Here is a 15,073-nt window from a genome sequence, read left to right as displayed (position 1 = left end):
CAGCAAGTGACTTAACCTCATGGATGCTGAATTGTATGGTTGCATCCCATTGCTTCCTTAAGGGGGGTTGCAAACACTTCTGGAAGAGAAGGGGGTTAAAAAAAAAAAAAAAGACACATTGTTTTCAGAAAAAAACAAGAGACTTTGCAACGTGAAATAAAATGTAAGCAAATCAATAAACCAGAACAAAAAAAAAACAGCTACAGTATACAAGAAAAGCAGGTGTCTATCACACAGCACCTGCCTTCTCAATACCTGAGCTCAGGTCAAAGTTTCCCAGGCAAACATAGGATAAAGACGCCCACCAACTTACCGGGCAGCAATACAAGGCACAGGTCTCCTGTCCCCACCTCTGGGAAGCTAAGGGCTCCCCGTAGATATTAGGTTAATCTTAGCTGAGCTCCTGGCTTAGGGAAAGAAAAGCAAACAGTGTGGATCATGTCGTTTTCCCGTGTTCGTTGTATCCCTCTCTGGTCCTAGTGTCTATGTGGAGCTCCCACGTAGGTCGGGCTGTCACAGGCATGCAGGAGGGGTACAGGTACTATGAAGCAGAAGCAGCAGCTCCACCACCGGGGGCTGAGCTACAAGCTCTGAGAAGCCCAGATCCGGCTGTGCACACTCAACAAGCCCTGAGCCCTGAGCATTTAAAGCAGCAGTGCACCTTGCTAGGCGCATGGCTTCCTGCAACACACTTCCCCACCCTACCCCCACACATATCAGCAATCTCTAAACTGCTGCTTCAGAGGTTTATTACTCCTTTCCTGCCCGCATAGTTCCCCACCTTGAGCCCTTAAGTTAAAGCTTAATGAGCTTAATTTAAAAAAAGGATGCATGTAGAATAAGTCATGTTTAACTTTAGCTGGTGCAACGTTTAGGCAAGTTATCAGCTATTAAAAAATACAACATAGTGCTGTCTCACTTTGACATTCAGTACTATAGTTTACACTAGTACTTAAAATGAAGCATGTGCCAGGTTTCAGATCGCCATTCTAGCAACATGTTCTGTCTTGTTTGCCTCACTGCAGTCTCATTTGTATGGGGATAAAGACAAAGTTAATTGAAATCTGGTAACATGCAGCTGCAGTGGCCATATTCAATGTTAAACCATGTTTAGTTCCTGCTGCAGGGAATATAGAAAAATGTCAAACCCACAGAGAAAAGTTACATTGTAAACATTTTTACCACCATCCTTATGAACATCATAAATAAGTTTCTAGCCCACATCCTATTTATTTTGTTATTACAACTTGTGCTATAAAGTTAGCATATTATTGTGACAGTGAGGGGGTAACCAGGCTCACTAATAAAGGTCAAGCCCTCTTGGTTGCCCCCGAGTCACATGGTGGGGTCCTAGAGTGTCAGCTCTTGGACCTGGCGGTCGTGTATGTGCTACTATGTATGGTATGAAAATATGCGACAAAGAATGTTTGTGTTTTTGCCTTTACAGGAGTGCTAGCAAGCAGGGATTGCTAGGCTATGAGTTTCAGGGTGGGTTTGAAGGAGAAAGTCTTTACAGATTGTGGCTATGTAGCAGTGCTCCCGAGTTACAGGATACCCCAAAGATGTACCCGGAAATCAGGTAAGATTCTCGAATAGATTGAAGCACAATGCTCCGGTCAAACGCCTACCCTGAAAATGTTCTTGCAGCTCACTGCCAGGAGTCCCTGCTTCAGAGGTAAAAAGGAGCATAGGGATTTGTGTATCCCGGGTATAGCAAGGGGTCCCTGGTTTAGGGGGAGTCCCCAACGGTATATGCCCAAACCTAGGGTGACCATTTGTCCCGGTTTTGACGGGACAGTCCCGTTTTTTTGTGCCCTGTCTGTCCCGGAAATGTCCCGGTTTTTGGCCTTGGTCCCGGTATGCGGCGAGGCGGCGGCGGTGAGGAGATGCGGGAGCAGGTAAGTTTTTTTCTATGTACTGTATGTAGTCATGTGTAAAATTGGTGTACATATCTCTTTCTCATGCTGGCAGTAAACCTGGTAAGTATGCAGGATTGCCAGCAACAATCATGGAGGTTTGTCCTCAAACCCTGGTGAGGTGTCATATGTCCCAAAGGAAGTGACAACATGCTTTGAGTCCACCCTTAGTGACGCAGAGTGCGTCTGTTTTCTGGAGGTGATATAAGACACAGAACTGCCTAAAGTTAGGAGTTCATTCCTGTTGGTTTTCTGACTATGTTCAGTGAGAGGCACGTGGAGATCTGTAACACTGTTGCAGTGTCTGATGCAAGAGCTGAAAGGCCTCGTTCAGGGTGCTGGCTTCGGAGGGAGGGCGTGCTGCCGTGCGTGCTGCCGTGAGAAACAAAGTATTCAATTTGAATACTGGTTGTCAGGGTAGCAACCGCCCTGTCTCCGAAGCAAGGAGTTGAAGCTGGCTACAGTTTCAATAAACGAAAATTTCGTTTTTTGGAGCTGCAGCAGCGTCACTGGGACCTAGGCAGCCAATTAAATCATTCTTCAGAATGATTTCATGACTGCAATTTCGATACTTACCCTGCTGTGTGTAACCCCGCCCCCTCCCCAACGCTGAAAAGTCTGCTGGGGGATAAACACAGATCGCCCAGCAAACTGCCGCACTGCCTCCCTCCCGCCCTCCCTCCGAGTCCTGCAGCTGGCACCCTGAACGAGGCCTGAGTCTGTGCAGCTCAAAGCAGACAGACAAGCTGGTGAATCTCCCTAAGGGGAGAGGTGGAGAGCAACTCTATTAGAGGAGAAGGAACCTTCCTAATGGAGTGCAGCAGAGAGATGAGCGGCTGAGCTGCTAGCTGTGAGGGGCAGCTTGCCCATACAAGATCAATGAAGATGTCCTTGATAAAAGATACCCTCATGTATGAGTCTGGAATTACTCTGCAGAGGAAGGCACCACAGAGGAGTTCCTCATCAGAACCATCCCCATGCGGACGCAGGGATCCTGATGAGGTGGAGGCGCTGCACTGGATATAGGTAGGACTCGCACACACTACTTCAGCTGTCTGTCTGGGTTGACAATCCCCAAACACCATCATGCGGGAGACTCAGGAGTCTTGTTGCCAACAGGTGCACCACCAGACACGACCATGTAATGGGGGCTGGTTAGACCACAGGGGCCAATATGAGATTGGGGGGGTCAGGCCATACAGAATACCCGTTACATGTAGAATGAATGCTGAGCCTGTAGAATGAATATGGTGCAATATTGTTTGATATAACACAATGGTGTGGCTTCCAAGCAACTACCCAGAGAGCTGGAATGGAGCTAAGATAAGCAAAAAACCAACAGAGTATACGGTCACAGACTAGAGCCAGTAGGAGGAGGTGCAATCTCAAGCAGAGAGAACGTTTCGCCGTTCTGAATGACGCGTAGAGCGTGACCCTAAGATTGAGAGGGAGAGAGACAGCTGGGGATTCTGTGACGTCATCTCCTAACCGGACAGAATACCGGAAGTGACGTATCGGCTCCTGGCAGAGACGCAGTACGGCGGCTTTCAGTGGCAGCGGCGGCGTGATGTGATTTTGAGATCACCTACATCCTATGCTGTTATCCCACTGGGATCCTGTAAGCCTTCATTTTTATTGTTTGTGGATAAATCGTATGTTTTTATTCCTGGCTCTGTGTGTGTCTCTCTCTGCTTGAGATTGCACCTCCTCCTACTGGCTCTAGTCTGTGACCGTATACCCTGTTGGTTTTTTGCGTATCTTAGCTCCATTCCAGCTCTCTGGGTAGTTGCTTGGAAGCCACACCATTGTGTTATATCAAACAATATTGCACCATGTAGTTTTTGTTTTTATTTCAAGGTACCATCGCTCCCCTGGTTCTTCTTTGCTTATGATCGTTCTTGGAACTTGAAACAGTCCTTCTAAGGGATTGAGTGTCTTTGTGTACCTTTGCACTGCATGTGATTATTTATTTATTTTTATCACCTTGCACCTATATTATATACCTGTTCATTTGTTTATTAAGTAGTATTCACTTGCACTTGTTAGAGTATTAGAGCGCCATCTAGTGTTGTTTGCCTGTAGAATTAATGAAAGGATGCAGGGGGCGGGGCTTAGAATGCCGGCCGGGCCGCAGGGGATGGCTGCAGGTCAGAGGGTGCAGGGGGTGGGGCTTCCGCTTCCTTCTGCAGAGCACACAGTGAGTGGTGTGTCTCTCTTCCCGCTCCTGGCTCCTCTGTCGGCTGCGCGGTGTCCCCCCTAGGGGTGATAGGAGGGGGTAGCGGGGGAACACCTGCCGGGGGGGCGGTTGTGGTGTTGTGCCCTCTTTGCCTGGTGTTGTCCCCCCTTTGCCTGGTGTTGTCCCCCCTTTGCCTGGTGTTGTCCTGTCCCCCCTTTGCCTGGTGTTGTCCCCCCTTTGCCTCCTGTTGTGCCACCTTTGTCTCCTGTTGTCCCCCCTTTGTCTCCGGCTGTTCTCCCTTTGCCTCCTGTTGTCCCTTTGCCTCCTGTTGTCCCTTTGCGTCCTGGCGCTCCCTTCCCCCTCCCCTTGGTACAGGAGATGGGCTTGGGGGAGGGCAGTGGTGGTTCGCAGGCGGAGGGTGCAGGGGGAGGCGGGGAGCTGCCTGCTCGGATTGCCAGCCTCCTGTCCCTTTGCCTGTTGGCGCTCCCTTCCCCCCTACCCTTGGTACAGGAGATGGGCGCGGGGCGGGCAGTGGTGGTGCACCCGTTGCTGCCTCTGCTCCCCTACTTATTTATTTATAAAATATTTTACCAGGAAGTAATACATTGAGAGTTACCTGTGTATCGGTGTGTGTGTGGGTATCGGTGGGGGTGGGTGTGTCGGTCGGTGGGTGTGTGTGTGGGTATCGGTGGGTGTGTGTGTGTGTCTGTGTGTCCCTCAGTGGCTGTGTGTGTCACCCTCTCTCTCTGTCTGTCACCCTCTCTCTTTGTCTGTCACCCTCTGTCTCTCTCTCTCTCACCCTCTGTCTCTCTCACCCTCTGTCTCTCTCTCACCCTTTGTCTCTCACCCTCTCTCTCTCTCTCACCCTCTCTGTCTCTCTCTCTCACCCTCTCTGTCTCTCTCTCTCACCCTGTCTCTCTTTCTCACCCTCTCTGTCTCTTTCTCTCACCCCTCTCTGTCTCTCTCTCTCTCTCTCTCACCCTCTGTCTCTCTCACCCTCTCTGTCTCTCTCTCACCCTCTCTGTCTCTCTCTTTCTCACCCTCTCTGTCTCTCTCTCTCTCTCTCTCTCTCTCTCTCTCTCTCTCTCTCTCTCTCTCTCTCTCTCTCTCTCTCTCACCCTCTCAGTCTCTCTCACCCTCTCTGTCTCTCTCACCCTCTCTGTCTCTCTCACCCTCTGTCTCTCTCACCCTCTGTCTCTCTCACTCTCTGTCTCTCTCACCCTCTCTGTCTCTCTCACCCTCTCTGTCTCTCACCCTCTCTGTCTCTCTCACCCTCTCTGTCTCTCTCACCCTCTCTGTAATCTCTCACCCTCTCTGTCTCTCTCACACTCTATGTCTCATTCACCCTCTCTGTCTCTCTCACCCTCTCTGTCTCTCTCACCCTCTCTGTCTCTCTCACCCTCTCTGTCTCTCTCACCCTCTCTGTCTCTCTCATCCTCTCTGTCTCTCTCATCCTCTCTGTCTCTCTCATCCTCTCTGTCTCTCTCACCCTCTCTGTCTCTCTCACCCTCTCTGTCTCTCTCACCCTCTCTGTCTCTCTCTCAATCTCTCTGTCTCTGTGTCTCTCCCTCTCTGTGTTTCTCCCTCTCTGTGTCTCTCCCTCTCTGCCTCTCTCTCACCCTCTCTCACCATCTCTGTCTCTCTCATCCTCTCTGTCTCTCACCCTCTCTGTCTCTCTCTCACCCTCTCTCTGTATCTCCTCTCTCTCTGTATCTCTCCCCGTGTCTCTCCCTCTCTGTGTCTCTCTCTCTCTCTCTCTGTGTCTCTCTCTCTCTGTCTCTCTCTCTCTCTCTCTCTCTGTTTCTCTCTCTCTCTCTGTCTCTCTCTCTCTCTCTGTGTCTCTCTCTCTGTGTCTCTCTGTCTCTCCCCCCCTCTCTCTCTCTCTCTCTCTCTCTCTCTCTCTCTCTCTCTCTCTCTCTCTCTCTCTCTCTCTCTCTCTCTCTCTCTCTCTCTCTCTCTCTCTCTCTCTCTCTCTCTCTCTCTCTGTCTCTCTCTCACCTTTCAGTGTCTCTCTCTGTGTCTCTCTCTATCTCTCTCGGTTTCTCTCTCTCTCTGTGTGTGTGTCTCTCTCTGTCTCTCTCTCTCTCTCTCTCTGTGTGTGTGTCTCTCTCTGTGTGTCTCTCTCTCTGTATGTGTGTGTCTCTCTCTGTGTGTGTGTGTGTGTGTCTCTCTCTCTCTGTGTGTCTCTCTCTCTCTCTCTGTGTGTCTCTCTCTCTCTCTGTGTGTGTCTCTCTGTCTCTCTTTCTCTGTCTCTCTCTTTCTCTCTCTCTATGTCTCTCTCTTTCTCTATGTCTCTCTCTCTCTTTCTCTGTGTCTCTTTCTGTCCCTGTCTCACTCTGTCTCATCTTAACTGCCCTATACCTACACGAAATAACCTATCCTGATTTCTTCCAGATCTGACTCAAGTTTCACGCGGGAGACCTCGGAAGACAGGTAAGGAACACCTCCCCTCCAGTATAGTACCTTGAGGGACTGCGGATCAGGTAAAATCCTAGGTGGGATTGCTGCTTTAGAAATTGTGAAGAGGTGGCATCCTGACACTGGTTAATGTGTATAATTCACATCTGGCTTTTCCCCCCTGATTAGTGTGGTACACACACACACACACACACGAAACAAGGACTAATTGTAGTAAAGTATAAGTGTAATACAATAAACAAACTGTTATGTAAAAAACGAATCCTGTTATTAGTTCTTGCTAGAAATGTATTCATATGTTGTATTAATAAAAAAAAATTGTGTCCCGGTTTTTCATTTTCAAAATCTAGTCACCCTACCCAAACCCCTAGACCCGGTGTTGGGGAACGGGGTATCTCCAACTATGTATAAGGTTGCGAGAGTAAAATTATTTCTAAGTCCAGTTTCGGTACAATTGAAGCAACCCTGAAAATGAACCAAAGCATTATTTGAAGCAACTTTTATTAAAACTTCTAATAGGAAGTTCTAGGAGCTCTGAAAATGAACGTGCACATCTTTTCAGTAGATCCTAGGGGATAAGGGACTTAGAAGAATTTTGTATCATTTTTATTAACATGGTGTATAACAGTGTACAGTTGTGTGAAAAAGAAAGTACCCCCTCGTTGAATTCTATGGTTTTACATATAAGGACATACTGCTGCGGCCGAGTTTATTCGAGCATTTGCCCGGTCTCGGCCGCAGCAGTAACCTGGCGCGCGCCGGAGGGTGCCCGGCGCGCGCCAAAGCCGCGGAGGAGCGCCCTCCGATCGGGGCTTTCTTCCTCCGCTCGCCGGGTCCGCCAGGTCCCCCGGAACCCCCTGCCGCCGTCCCCCACATCGCGGGACACCAGGGCTCCCTCGGGGAGCCCTGGACGTGCGTGCAGGGGGCGCAGGTGACGCGCGGCACGCCGAGGGAGTGGGGCTAGCAAGCCGGGACATGTCCCGGCTTGCGGTACTAGCCCTACTTGAAATAAACGTGTCGCCAGTGTAATAACAATCATCTGTTCCTTAGCAGGTCTTAAAATTAGGTAACTACAACCTCAGATGAACAACAACACATGACATATCACATCGTGTCATAATTTATTTAACAAAAATAAAGCCAAAATGGAGAAGCCATGTGTGAAAAACTAAGTACACCTTATGATTCAATAGCTTGTAGAACCACCTTTAGCAGCAATAACTTGAAGTAGCTGTTTTCTGTGTGACTTTATCAGTCTCTCACATCGTTGTGGAGGAATTTTGGCCCTCTTTCTTTACAACGTTGCTTCAGTTCATTGAGGTTTGCTGGAATTTGTTTATGCACAGCTCTCTTAAGGTCCCTCCACAGCAATCAGGTTGAGTTCTGGACTTTGACTGGGCCATTGCAACACCTGGATTATTTTCTTTTTCAGTCATTCTGTTGTATATTTGCTGGTGTGCTTGGGATCATTGTCCTGTTGCATGACCCAATTTCGGCCAAGCTTTAGCAGTCAGACAGATGGCCTAACTTTTGACTCTAGAATACTTTGGTATACAGAGGAGTTCATGGTCGACTCAATGACTGCAAGGTTCCCAGGTTCTGTGGCTGCAAAACAAGCCCAAATCATCACCCCTCCACCACCGTGCTTGACAGTTGGTATTAGGTTTGTGCTGATATGCTGTGTTTGGTTTTTGCCAAACGTGGCGCTGTGCATTATGGCCAAACATTTCCACTTTGGTCTTGTCTGTCTAAAGGACAATGTTCCTGAAGTCTTGTGGTTTGTTCAGATGCAACTTTTCAAACCTAAGCCGTGCTGCCATGTTTTTTTTTAGAGAGAAGAGTCTTTCTCCTGGCAACCCTTCCAAACAAACCATACTTGTCCAGTCTTTTTCTAATTGTACTGTCATGAACTTTAACATTTAACATGCTAACTGAGGCCTGTAGAGTCTGAGATGTAACTCTTGGGTTTTTTGCAATTTCTCTGAGCATTGCACAGTCTGACCTTGGGGTGAATTTGCTGGGACGTCCACTCCTGGGAAAATTGGCAACTGTCTTGAATGTTTTCCACTTTTGAATAATCTTTCTCACTGTAGAATGAAGGACTTTAAATTGTTTGGAAATGGCCTTATAACCCTTCCCAGATTGATGGGCAGCAACAATTACTTCTCTAAGATCATTGTTGATGTCTTTCCTCCTTGGCATTGTGTTAACACACACCTGAATGCTCCAGACCAGCAAACTGCTAAAACTTTGGCTTTTATAGAGGTGGTCACACTTGCTGATGATCAATTAATCAAGGGCATTTGATTAGCAGCACCTGTCTGCTACTTAGCATCTTAATTCCTATGGAAGCAGTAAGGGTGTACTTACTTTTTCACACATGGCTTCTCTATTTTGGCTTTATTTTTGTTAAATAAATCATGACACTATGTAATAGTCATGTGTTGTTGTTCATCTGAGGTTGTATTTATCTAATATTTATCTAATTTTTAGACCTGCTAAGGAACAGATGATTGTTATTATGTCCTTATATGTAAAATCATAGAATTCAAAGAGGATGTACTTTTTTTTCACACAACTGTATGTAGCCCCCTCCTTTACAAGGGACCAAAAGTAATTGGACAATTGACTCAAAAGCTCTGTCATGGACAGGTGTGGGCTATTCCTTCGTTATTTCATCATCATTTAGTGACAATGGGTTCTCTTTGTAAATATTGTTGTGTGTTAGATGGCGGCGAAATATATGACATCAACATTTTAGACATTTTAGACATTATGGTCTCTTTACTAAAGTCCCCTTGCTTTAAAACTGGGGTTAAACTAGTGTATGTATGTATGTATGTATGTATGTATGTATGTATGTATGTATGTCTTTATATATATGCCATTAATATACATAGCACTTCACAGTAGTAATACACGTGACAATCATATAAATACCAAATAATACAAATAACAGATCATGGGAATAAGTGATTCAGACATAAAAGTAACATTTAGGAAAAGGAGTCCCTTCTCCGAAGAGCTTACAATCTGATTGGTAGGAGGAACATACAGATACAGTAGGAAGGCATACTGGTAAGTGTGTCTGCAAGAGGCCAAGCTTTATGTATCAGGTGTATAGTATCAGCCACGGTGCTACTCATATGCTTTGTTAAGCAGGTGTGTTTAAGGTGGGTCTTAAAGGTGGATAGAGAGGGTGCTAGTCAGTATTGAGGGGAAGGGCATTCCAGAGGCGTGGGGCAGTCAGTGAGAAAAGTTAAAGGCAGGAGAGGGCTTTGGATACAAAGGGGGTGGAGAGAAGACATCCTTGAATCGGGATGGTGCATAGCGAGAAATTAGGGCAGAGATGTAAGGAGGGGCAGAACAGTGTAAAGCTTTAAAAGTGAGGAGGAGAATTGAATGTGTGATTGTAAGGAATCCACACCTCAGTTTACTGCTTACCTTGCCTTTTAGACCTGTGCAGTCCTGGGACACTCCCCCTGGTATCTACAGCAGCTGTGCAAGCTATGTACTGCAGCTCCAACCTTGTGCTCACTCATTGGAGCAGTTCCCTCACACCCTCCTCCGGGGATTGGCCCGCTGGCCTTTAAGTACTGCATTCCCACAATCCTTCTCTGCCGAGCATAATCCTTTTTGGATGTTCACTGTGTTTGCCACAGCTACCTGTTTGGCCGCCTTGTTGCTGTTCATGTTCATGTTCCTTGTTCTTTGTTCCTTGTTCATGTTCCTGGGGCCTGCTGCTCTCTCTCCATTGCAGAGCCGTGTCCTGGTTCCTGTGCTGAAGCGGTGGATCTCCAGCGTAACTTCAGCACCCTGTTTCCTGAGACCTGCTGCCCTTCCCATAGCAGAGGCCTGTCTCTGAGTCCTGAGGTCTGTAGCTCTCTCTCCCCGCACAGGCTCGTCCTGGACTCCTGCGCTGAAGCATTGGTTTACCAGTGCTGCCTGGCGGCGTGCCCTTTCCGGTCAGCCTTCTCCTTCCAGAGACCGGCGCCATGGGCCATGGACGCAACTCGCGCAAACCCCGTTCCTGACCTGCAGCAATTTCGCTGAAGCAGGAAGACCTGCTGGATCTCCTGTTGCCGACTCCCTGCTTGGACTGCGTTAACCATGATGTCTCCAATCCTGACCCTGGCTCGTCCACTGACTACGCTGCTCTCTCCAGTCCCGACCCTGCTATGTACGACTACGAACTGCGCAATCCGGATCAGCCTGCGCGGTCTAAGGTCGGTGCTTATACAACCCCACCTCAGCCACGCGGTCCGACCCTGGTTTGTGGCGAGAACAACCGTGACAGTGATACGGGATTTGATAGGAATCAAGCAGAGGAATTTCAGCAGGGGAGGCGCTGAGACAGATTTAGGAAAAAGTAGAGTGATTCTGGCGGCAGCGTTTAGGATAGCTTGTAGGGGAGACAGGTGAGAGGCAGGAAGGCCAGACAGCAGGAGGTTACAGTAATCAAGACGGGAGAGAATGAGGGCCTGAGTCAGAGTTTTAGCTGTCGAGCAACAGAGGAAAGTGCGTATCTTTGTGATATTGCGAAGGAAAAGGCGACAGGTTTTAGAGACGTTTTGAATGTGAGAGGAGAAAGTGCCAAAAACAGTAACATATTTATCAAGGGAAAGGGATCCTACTGAAAGGACTTTTTGTGCACTGGTTTTGCCACATCTTACTGTAGGAGCCAGGATACTTTAGGACATACCCACATGGCCTCTGAAGACAGAGACTCATAAGAGATGAAAAACACAACTAAAACAAATCCAGCAGCTCACATTGACCCAAATGCTGCTGAAGAGACCGATATCTCACCGTTTGGCATTTTTTCTTATTACTTTCCAAAAAGAGTGCTGCTCGTAATTAGTCATAGGAGGTTATTCATTAAACTGCGATTGTGTCCATCACAGCATCGTAACTCCAAAAGCTAGAGATTAAGGTAATCATGTTTTTAACATTTTTTTTTTAAAGAGTAGCACATGCTCAGATGGCAAGATATCAACTTCATATGAGGTAAAATCATGTAGGCTTCTGGGAGGTGGAGGATTGCTGCTTTAAAATGGCTGAATACTGATCTCTGTTCCCCCGTGGTCACCCTGGTTTTGGATATACAGTATTACTATTTTTTTTTTTTTTTTACCAGTTTTGATACAAAAATGTGAAACATGGCCATCGGGGTCACCAATGGAAGCAGTGATGTCTGATTCTGTTCTATTGAACTTCAGATCGAGTCTTGACCCCGGTGGCCATTTTGTTTCCCCACATTGTTCAGTAGACCCTCGGTTCTCCCCAAGGTGGATCGCTGTATGGATTCCAGTCCTGGGTTTTGTTGGAAAGTGGAAAGGCGGGAATGTAGTCGTATTAAACAAAGAGGCATATGCTACTGAGTGTTCCCGCTTACTAGCAGATAAGGAGTGCTATAGAATCCTGTCAACGGATCCCACTCAGATATTTTTGAGTGAATTACAATCCATTCTTCAAGAGGGTTTAGAAAGCAGGGTCATATCTAAGACTGAATTTGATTTAATTATGATCAAAACCCCAAGGATAGCGAGATTTTACTGCCTACCCAAAATTCATAAGGGTGTGCTACCACCTCCCGGTAGGCCCATTGTGTCAGGGATAAATAACCTTACATCTAACGCCAGTATGTACCTTGATAAATTCCTGCGACCATTTGTGAGTTCGCTCTTTTCGTACATCAAGGATACTAAAGACGTCCTTCTGAGATTAGAAGACGTTTGTTTAGATCAAGACACCATCTTGGTAGGAATTGACGTCGAGGGGTTATACAGCAGTATCCCTCATACAATGGGTTTACAGGCTATTGCACATTTTCTTAGATCAGTGGTACGCAAACTGGGGGGGGCGACCCCCAGGGGGGACGAGAGACTGCCTGCGGGGGAGCACGGGGTTTACAGAGGCCCCGCACACTTTCCGAAGGCACTTAAATTAAGTGCCGGGGGAGCTGCAGGGCCTCTGTAAGCCTTTACTTACCTTGGCTCTCACGGCTTCCTTCCCCCATCGACCATGGCAATGCGGCGTCATGATGCCGGACCTGAGGTAAGTGGGGGTGAAGGGGAGCATGGGAGTGAGGACACTGTCGGCAGGGGGGTGCAGGGAAAAAAGTTTGCGCCCCCTGTCTTAGATCAAGTATGGAGTGGCACAGAGATACAGCTCCACCAATTCATCGATGTACTCAATGTCAATACACACAATCTCAAATTGATCTATCAACACCATAGGGAACAAATTGACTTTTTAGATCTGACCATCAGGAAAAATAAAGAGGGCTATATAGAGACTCCAATCTTTTGTAAGCCTTCATCTAGCCTGCTAAGGGCAGAGAGTCAACATCCAACTCACATGGTGGGAAGCATACCCACAGGACAATTTCTGCGACTAAAGCAAAATTGTTCAACTCATAAAGAGTTTCAGGAAAAATCTGTCGATATGAAACATCATTTTCGAACACGTGGTTATAGCAATAACAACATTAAAAAAGCATATCACCGAGCTCTCACCACACCGAGATCCCAGCTACTTACAAAGGATAACAGAGGGTGCCTATAATAACCAGTGGGCATCCATTTGCCATATATTTAAGAAATACTGGTATCTTCTGTTAGAAGACAATGATATGCAAAAGATCCTTAAGCAGACTCCAAGCTTGGTGAGTCGAAAATCGAAAAATCTTCGCGACCGCTTGGTACAAAGCCATTTTCAAGACACACCAGTCAGGACATGGCTGGGGGAGAAACCGAATGGCTGTTTTTCATGTGGTAGATGCAAGGCCTGTCCAGTCATTAGGAAAACCAAAAATGTTGGCAACTCTGCTCATATGCAGAACTTTGTCATCCGTGATTTTATAAATTGCCTCACAAAGGGGGGTTATCTATCTGGTGGATTGCAAATGTGGGAAATTATATGTGGGCAAAACCCATCGCCAATTGAAAGTGAGAGTATTAGAGCACATTGGCTCAATAAGGAACGCTCTTGATACATCTGTGGCACGCCACGTGATAACAGCACACAATGGTGACAGTGGCGTATTACGTTACACAGGTATTGAACACGCACCTTTAGGGACACGAAAAGGTAATTGGGACCAAGTGCTTTTGCAACATGAGACCAGATGGATCTATAAACTTCAAACATTGAACCCTCATGGTCCAAATGAAGGTTTCATTTTTTCCCCCTTTTCGTAATATCAGGCTGCATTCATTCATTTATCATTTACACTAATCAGAACATTTGGGGATCCAAGTATATAGTTATAAATACAGCATTGTCCTTATTGTTTTTTAGAGGCGGACAAATAGGGGCATTCACTCCTACACTATTACATCCATTGATCTACCTTGTTCATTCAGCCTATTATAAGTGGTATCTAACCAGAGGTTATTTATTGCACTTTTAAGATTTAACGACCTGGCTATCACTCATCTAGCTATTTTGCAGCTCAGTGGTAAATATATATATATTTTTGTTGTTGTTGAAGATTTAGTACTATTAAAGTGACTCAGAAATGAGCTACAATCACCCAATGGGAATGGTACTTTTAAATTATCTTGACGTTAAGCAGTAATTGGATTATTACCATTACAAAGTATATACAGTAAGACCTGGGTAACACTAGGTAGAGACTCCTCCTTCCCCTGATGAAGCATGACAAGTTCACGGGGAACGTGCGTTGGGCAGCAGTGATGTCATGACGCTGACGTCCACATAGTGAGCAGACCGGGAGGAGTATCGCGGCGTGGATATGGGTTGTATGGCGTTGGCCACTGTGCCTTTTTACCATCAAGCTGGCTGGATTGCAGTTGTGTATTAGTACATATCGCATACATCCGCCGATGGTTAAGTAGATGTTTTTGGTATACTAGCAGCAAACACATAGCGATACGCGGCACTGAACTGTGCAGCTGTGGGCTCTCCTTATTGGCACAACCTGATTCAGATATAGATCTCGGCTGATAGCTACTGTTAATGTCAGAGCGCTAGAGGCTGGTTGCTACAGATTCAGTGTCCTTGCGTTCACGTATTGATAGGAGCTGCATTGTGTTATGATAGCTGATGATTTGTTGTTCATATCTTTTCACATGATGCGATGTACCATTTAGGCTTAAGGGATACTAGATACCATTCCATAGTGACCTTTTGTGTCCTTTTCCTTACCTAAGCATCATATGACTGGCACATCATTCCGTTTTACAGCTGATATTGGTGATGTTGTCATGAAGATTACCTTAAGCTAGTCTGTGTATATACTACTTTTACAATATTTATGGTTAACTCTCTACACAGCCATATACCATCTACCGCCTACTTCCTCATAGCTGGTTTGACGATGGTGATAATTTTGTAAGGTACTCTGCCGCTGCTATTTTTTCAGATACATATGTGCATATATATTATTGTGTGTGTTATTATGCAAGAAATACCCTAGACTAGCACGGTTACATCTTATGCGTTCTTGTAGGGCAACCTTCAATCCTATTACACCATTGATACCAACTTTAAAAGGTCCAGTTTCACTGAGGGGATTTTATTCACGTTGTATATAGAA

At 46.5% G+C, this 15,073-nt stretch overlaps 1 protein-coding gene across 1 annotated transcript in view; it reads right to left on the bottom strand.

Annotated features, from left to right (window-relative positions):
* Positions 1-658, bottom strand: part of LRATD2 (LRAT domain containing 2) — a 2,649-nt gene extending 1,991 nt beyond the window's left edge. Inside the window, exon 1 of the mRNA XM_075582101.1 lies at positions 314-658. The gene's annotated coding sequence lies outside the window, so the exon portion shown is untranslated. The remainder of the gene's footprint in view (positions 1-313) is intronic.
* Between the last annotated feature and the right edge of the window lie 14,415 nt (positions 659-15,073).

Source organism: Ascaphus truei, chromosome 2, assembly GCF_040206685.1.
Source record: "Ascaphus truei isolate aAscTru1 chromosome 2, aAscTru1.hap1, whole genome shotgun sequence".
NCBI lineage: Eukaryota > Metazoa > Chordata > Amphibia > Anura > Ascaphidae > Ascaphus > Ascaphus truei.
The sequence above is the reverse complement of the archived record's forward strand: the minus strand, read 5'-3'. Positions and strand labels throughout refer to the sequence as shown.